The following is an 8,116-nucleotide window of genomic DNA, read 5'->3' on the forward strand; positions in this document are numbered from 1 at the left end:
ATACTAAAGATTTTAAAAGGGAAAGGAGGTTTGTATGGTAGCAATAAGAACACCATAGTCCTTACCCTTCTTAAAATATCTATGGGCGGGCTATATATCAGTTAAACATTTTCTTTGGCCCTTCAGCTTGTTCCACTTAATTCTGCTGGCTCTTTGCCATTTTTCTCCCTCCCTCTCTTTTCCTTCCTACTTCTTTCTGGAGCATTAAAACATAATTTCTCTCTATTTCCACTAAAGCCTTAGCTCTAGCCAGTATGTGGGATGGGTGACAAGGGAAGGACTCACCAAGGAATCATTTCAAACATGACACTTCAAATACATTTAAGGAAAAAGAAAAAGGGCAGAGAAGTTGGTGGTCACCACTGATGACGCAGGCAGACTGCATGGGGCCTTCCTGTGCCTCTAGGGTGCTGCATCTGAGTGCTCCAACAGGAGAGACAGCCAGGATTAGGGGTGAGGGGTCTAGAAGGGAGAGTTACCAGCATGAACCTGGGGTCTGCACTGCTGAGAAAGAAGGGCCTTGGGGAGAGCACTTATCCTCCATTCTTCATGTTTTCATGTTGCAGCATGTTGAATGGTGCCGCCTCCTACATATATATATATATATATATATATATATATATATATATATATGTATATATGTATATGTCTACATCCTAACTCCCAAAATGTGCAAATGTGACCTTCTTTGGAGAAAAGGTCTTTGCAATGTAATTAAGTTAAGGACCTTGAGATGACATTATCCTAGATTATCCGGGTAAGCTCTCAGTCTAATAGCAAGTGATGTTATAAGAGCTGGAAGAGGAGACTCACACACAGGAGGAGAAGACCATGTGAAGACAGAGGCAGAGACTGGAATGATGCAGCCACAAGCCAAGGAACCCTAGAGCCACCAGAAACTGGAAGAGGCAAGGAGTAGAGCCTTCAAGGGGAGCGTGGTCTTGCCCACACTTTGATTTGGGACTTTTGGCCACCAGACTGCAATAGAATAAATACCTGTTGGTTTGGCACCTGATTTTTTGGCAATTTGTTACCGCAGCCCTAGGTACCTCATTCACACCTAGAGGGGTCTCCATTTGAGTAATATTCCTGGCCTTTTTCCCCAGAGGAAGCAACATGACAAACTACAGAGTTTCAGAACCCCCCCACCAGTCTCCCCTAAATGGGGTCTGCCTACCTGCACACTTTTCCTCACCTGCTCACTTACACGTTGTAAAGAGCCTGCCCCTATCAAAGAAGACATGTGGGTGTGAAGAAGTTGTGCCAGCATCTGGATGAATAAACATGCCTTATTCAGGATTAGTTAGCAAGATGGCTTTCCAACAGGCTGACCCACTGTACTCCAGTTTCATTCGTAATAACGGTGATATTTTCATCTCCATCTGCCTGATTCTTTGGCCTCTCGGGTGGAGAAAGTAGACTGTTATTTGTTCGCTTCCTAAAGCCTTGAAATAAGTCAAAGGGGCAAGACAGATGCTTGAGCAGAAAATGAGCCAAGAATTTGATGGTAGGCAACATCCAGATTAAAAACAAAACAAAACAAAACAACCGTGATGCCTCATGTGGTGCCACTTGGGTATTTCAAGAAGCAACCTGTGCATTTGCTAAAGGCACCTTTTCGTCAAGATAGTTTACTTCCATCTACTAGAAAATGATTATAGTGGGCTGATTGGGATAGAACCAGAGAGTTTACTGTCATCTGCCTGGAATTGCCACAATTCAGATGCAAGCAATGCCTAAGATGAGAATGACGCCCTCCAGGGTTGTGCAGTGCCCGATCTGTCAAGTGGTCAGTAAGTGATGGTTCTTATACCATGTTAGGGAAAAGGGTGATACCCATACGCCACACTTCTCCCTCCCTCGTTCAATAGAAGCAGCTCTCATGCAATTCAGCCCCTCAAAGGTCACCTACTGGATTAGGCTTGCATGTCTGCAACTCGGTTTAGACTCAAGGAACTGTGCTTGTTATATACTTACCTAAAAATGTCAAGTTCTGCCTGGACCAGCCTTTGACATTATCTTACTTTAGGTCTGGTACCAGACCCTTCCTCTCAGAATTACAAAGCACCTGGCCCCGCAGCTCGTTTTTGCTATACGCCAGTCAGTCAATCCCAAAACAATTCACAAATGCTCACCCAGCCCCACCACTGGTCGGCATCCTTGTATGCTCATAGCCACCTGTAGGCCCCCAGCTCTGCAACAGTCTAGGATAGTGAGGGGCACATAGAAAGTGCTCAGGCCGGGCGCGGTGGCTCACGCCTGTAATCCCGGAACTTTGGGAGGCCGAGACGGGTGGACCACGAGATCAGGAGATCGAGACCATAATGAGTAATGTGGTGAAACCCCGCCTCTACTAAAAATACAAAAAATTAGCCGCGCGTGGTGGCGGGCGTCTGTAGTTCCAGCTACTCAGGAGGCTGAGGCAGGAGAATGGCGTGAACCCGGGAGGCGGAGCTTGCAGTGAGCCGAGATCATCATGCCACTGCACTCCAGCCTGGGGGACAAAGCAAGACTCCGTCTCAAAAAAAAAAAAAAAAAAAAAAAAAAGTGCTCAAAAAGTGCTGGGTGAACAGATAGATGAATAAATACTCTGTATGTGTAGACAGCTCAGCTTCCTCCCTGAGTCAAATTTGCCTACATGGTATTCTTTCATAGATTGCCTTCATGACTTTTTCCATACCCATATTCTGCCAGCACTATTATCTCCTTTCAATTGACTCACTTTTTTCCTTAAGTGATTTGAGTAAAAAACCTAACCTAAGGAGAAGCTCTATATGCTAAGTGAAAACAGGTGTCTTTCTACTGCAGTAAAGTGTTCAGTCCACGTACCGTGGAAAACCATGTCATCTGTTACCCGTTGTGCACATATGACACTTTGAGTAGTGTGGGTCTAGGACTTGGGTCCACTGTAACCTAAACCGAGATCCAACAAGCTCCTTGGTGGCAGCTGAATAATGCGTCTGATCCCAGCCTGCATGCCTTGTCAAAGGCAGCACAGAGTGTCACACTTGTTAGCAACAGGACGAAAAGAGCTGGTGTCTAGAAGAACAAGGAGAGGTAGGCCACAGGCTCACAGGATGTCAGCCCCTGTCAGAAGAAGACAGAGCCAGGCCTGCCAGCCAGAGGAAGTGAATCAGAACAATTATTCAAAGTCATTTGTTTGGAGGACACGATTGATTTTTCTTCTTTTGCAGGAAATGCTTAGGTGAGCGCAGACCCTGCAGGGTAGGCAAGCACCTGCCAGGTCACTGGCTGGAAACCCAGATAATTCTATACTCCACATTTTCTGGATGAAGGTCCCTCTGGCATGGGCTGTCAGGGCTGTCAAATTGTTCATTGAGAAAGCCTCTGCTCAGCATGCCAACAGAAGACACTGCTTTTCCACATCCACTCTGATGTCGGGGAAGAGGTGTCCCTGGGTGGTAGAGCCTTGATAGAGATCAACCAGGAGAGGCAGGGTAGGACGGTCTGCTTGGCAAAGCAGTTGAGGCTGTTCTAGGCCTGGGAGCAGGACACAAGGAAGCCACTGCCCTCTTGGCACTAGTTCCGGGTGCCTTGGGAGGACCTTAGTTCACAAAGGATAAAAAAGAAAAATAAGGGAATCATTGATTGAGCATCTGCAATGTGCTGGGCACTGTGTTAGCTGCTTTAAGAATAAACATTGGATGCCCATCTTCTACAGATAGTTAAATCTTTATTATTATTATTATTATTATTATTATTATTAGTATTAGTATTATTTTGAGATGGAGTCTCGCACTTTCGCCCAGGCTGGAGTGCAGTGGCGCTATCTCGGCTCACTGCAAACTCCGCCTCCAGGGTTCATGCCATTCTCCTGCCTCAGCCTCCCGAGTGGCTGGGACTACAGGCGCCCACCACCACGCCCAGCTAAATTGTTTTGTATTTTTAGTAGAGACGGGGTTTCACCATGTTAGCCAGGATGGTCTCGATCCCCTGACCTTGTGATCCACCTGCTTCGGCCTCCCAGAGTGTTGGGATTACAGGTGTGAGCCACCGCACCCGGCCAAGTCTTTATTTTTTAATAATCAAATAATAGAAGCACTCATCCTACAGCTTGCTGGAAGGCCAGGGCATTTTCCAGGCATTTCTGGTTTTTTCTTTTCATTTCTTTATTTTCTTTCTTTTTTTAACTTGTATCTTAGGTTCAGGGGTACACGTGCAGGTTTGTTATATAGGTAAACTTGCATCATGGGGGTTTGGCGTACAGATTATTTTATCACCCAGGTACTAAATATAATACACAATAGTTTTTTTTTTTTTCTGACCTTCACCCTTCACCCTCAACTAGGCCCCAGTGTCTGTTGTTCCCCTCTATGTGTCTATGTGTTCTCATCATTTAGCTCTTACTTATAAATGATAACATATGGTATTCTGTTTTCTGTTCCTGCATTAGTTTGCCGAGGATAATGGCCTCCAACTCCATCTATGTTCCTGCAAAGGACATGATCTTATTCTTTTTTATGGCTGCATAGTATTCTATGGTGTATATGTACCACATTTTCTTTATCCGGTCTGCCATTGATGGGCATCTAGGTTGATTTCATGTCTTTGCTATGGTAAGTAGTGCTGCAATAAACGTTTGCGTGCGTGAGTCTTTATGGAAGAACTTACATTCCTTTGGGTATATACCCAGTGATGGGATTGGCACATTGAATGGTAGTTCTGTTTTTAGTTCTTTGAGGAATTGCCACACTGGCATTCTGAGAATTTCCAAAGACTAGTTTATGTTTCAAAAATATTTTTGCTGCTTGTCCCCTCTCCTATTGGGCTGCTTCTCTGAGCTAAAGTCTGTTCACCACGGTTGCCTTGAAATCATGTCTCCACATTGCCACCAGCCTCTCAGGGCCACTTTGCACATTTATTTCTCCACCATAGTAGACCCAAAGGTCTTCTCAAAGTCCCAATACACAGCAAACACAAGGTCTTCAGGTTGGATGTGTTTTGCCAAAGTGCAAAAATAAAATGAGGACACTACACTGTGACTGGATGTCAGACATCATTTCTTCTAGGACGCATCCACCCTGTCTGTTCCTAGGAGGCCACTCCTGTCACCAGGACCTAAAGCCACTGACCTGTAGCCATGAGGAGCTCAGCTTCACTTATCTACCCAGACAAGAATTCACCTTTTAAAGTCCTGCAATTCCAATTCCAATTCCAATACTTTCTCATTCTCTGGACCTCACAAGAGGAAGCAACAAAATAAAAAACTTAATGAAAACATCTCACTAGAGATGCATCCACCTATGATAAAGATAACTTTTAAATTATTAAGTAGAGGTTTTAAATAAGTGTCCAAAGCATATGCATTTGAAACTCACCATTCATCTTTAACTCTGAGTGACTACATTATTTATTTAACAGATCCTTACGTGAACACCTACTAAGTGACAGCTACTAAATATTAGCTCATTTAATTTTTTTTTTTTTTTTTTTTTTTGCAGAGAGCAGAGGTGCTCTCTGCAAAAAAAAGAGGTGCAGAGAGCCTTGCCCAAAGTCATACAGCCAGCTAGTGGCAGATTAAGGTTTACAGCAGGTCATTTGGCTCTGTAGTTAGTGCTCCTGACTACTAGACCGTGCTGCTCTGCAGTGGTTCCCCTTCTGCTCAGAGGGAGAGCCAATTCCAAGGACAAACCCAAACTTAAATGGTGAGGCCTTAGAAAAGAAATGATGCGTCCGCTCTTTCCATCATTAGGAGTTCAGAAGTACTATGACTCAGACATGGAACTCCCTCACCCAGTTACATTATCTAAATTAGTCTTCAAAACAGCCCTACTAGTTTATCTCTCCATTGTTCACTCTACAAGTGGGGAAACTGAGGTACAGGAAGCAGTAAAGTTTGGATTTGACCTCAAACCTGTCTTTTAAAAATATGCTCTTTCCACTATACAGAACATTGTATCTACAGGATGCTACCAAAGATCATTTTAAAATTTGCTTTATTTCAAGTCTTCTGGATCTAAAAGTAAAAGTTCCACAATGCTTAGCTACATAAGTAGTGTGCTTGGAGCTATGTATGGGGAAAAAAAGGACAATTTGTCACGGTTCTAATTAAGAAGTAAACCTTTGGGCTGAGCACATTCCTATGCAACCTACTTAATGTAATTCTTGCCTGCAGGTTTTCTTGTTCATCCATCGTCTATTTGCTCACAGTCAGCAAGGATCTATTTTAAATGCATTCTTCTTCCCCAAAGATAATGATGATGATGACCACAGTAATGGTAATAATTTCAACATATTTCTATTCATTCATTCAACATATGTTTATTTAAGTGCTCACTTAAATAAGCATGAGGCTGTAGCATTAGAATGCCCAGATTTGAATATTGGCTCTACCACTTGTGTGACTGCGAGCAAGTTATTTATTCTCTCTGTGCTTCAGTTCTTTGTTGTAAAGATAAAATGGAATTATGTATCTAAGGTATTTAGAGCACTGCCTGGCACATAGGTAAGAGCTCAATAAATGTTCTTTGTTATTCTTTGCCAACCATAACAATGGGTAGCAGTGACACAGATAAATGCAGCATAGCTGCAATTCAAATTAAATCATTATAACGAAAATGGAAGTGCATCCTTACCCTGACTGCTACATTGTTAGGCAAATGTTACACGGGAGTAAAATTTTACCCAGCACAATTATTCTGCTTCTTGACTAGTGTCTCAAAATCAGAGTGGTGCTATGGAAGCTACTCTGAAGTTAACCCTGCAAATTCTTTCAAACATTGGCTCTATCTGAAAACTAAACATTCATGATATTGGGTGAAGGCAACCTCTAACAACTTGGCAGGCTGAGCTCATGTTGCAGGACTTCCTTAGTACCATAAATACTGGCCAAAGTCAGGAAAAAAAGTAATACACAGTCTTTTAGTTAAATACATCTTTCTCTGCAATACCAGCTTTGCTGCTGGCCTTTATGCTGAGCTCAAAGGAAAGAAAAAAATACTTAAGGGATAAAAACAAAATGGAAAATTAAGGCAAGAGTGTTAAGTAAGAGATAATGTTGCACTGATTCACAGGGATCTTATCAACCAGTGACTGGGAGTTTTACAACCACACAGTGAGTAGGAGATTTGGCCTGGGGAGGTGAGAGGGTGGAGAGATAGAAAAAGGGGTAGGTGGAGAAAGAGAGAGAGAGAGAGAAAGAAAAAGGAAACAAGTTGTAACAGAGACCCTTGCATAAGGCTGGGTACCTTTAAATGCCATTCCATCTATGAAAAGGAGATAACATTTAATTCAGCTCAAGGAATTTTTTATCTAACTGTAAGTGAGAAAATAAAGTTACCATAAGAAATGGAAATGCCAAGCCTGAAGCTTATGTTGTAAGTGATCTAAATTCACATTATTGCCATAATTTTTAAAACTCCAAATAAGAAATAAAGACAAAATTTGTTTTGAAATTAGTGTGACTACAAGGATCTTGGCAGCTACAAATTCAAAACCACTATGTAAGAATAGTTCCAAGACACATGACCCTCCCACAGAAGAAACAACATCATCCAAATATGAGTTTGCACTTAAGATTATAAACTAACAAAATAAAGTATAATGAAGGAAATTCAGCAAGTAATAATGAGGAAAATTAGCATCTCACTAACTAGAAAAAATAATTTATATATATATGCGTGTGTGTCTGTGTATATATATATAAGTAGAGACAAAAAGACAAAACAGAAATTATAAAGGGAATACAAAAAAAGAATATGCATATTTTAAAAATAAATAATACTTTGAGGAATAAAAGATAGTCATTAAAATTGTAAGCAGCATGGTAGATTTAAATAGATTAGATGCAGCTGAAAAGAGACTTAGTAAACTGGAAGATAAACACAAGGAAATAAAGTAGAGTTTAGAGCTTGTCACAGAAATTATGAGATATTTGAAAATAATAACATAAGAACAGAAATTATGAGATATTTGAAAATAATAACATAAGAAGGTGCAAGGACATATCTTACAGGATGTTCAGAAAAGGAAACTTAGAAGATTCTAGTAGGAGGAAATGGAAAGATGGAGTGTAGGCAATATTTGGAGAGACAATGGCTAAGAATTTTTCTGAGTGGAAAAAAGATGACTTGAAACAGTACACTGAGTCCTGAGA

Source organism: Macaca nemestrina, chromosome 15, assembly GCF_043159975.1.
Source record: "Macaca nemestrina isolate mMacNem1 chromosome 15, mMacNem.hap1, whole genome shotgun sequence".
In the NCBI taxonomy this organism is placed as follows: domain Eukaryota; kingdom Metazoa; phylum Chordata; class Mammalia; order Primates; family Cercopithecidae; genus Macaca; species Macaca nemestrina.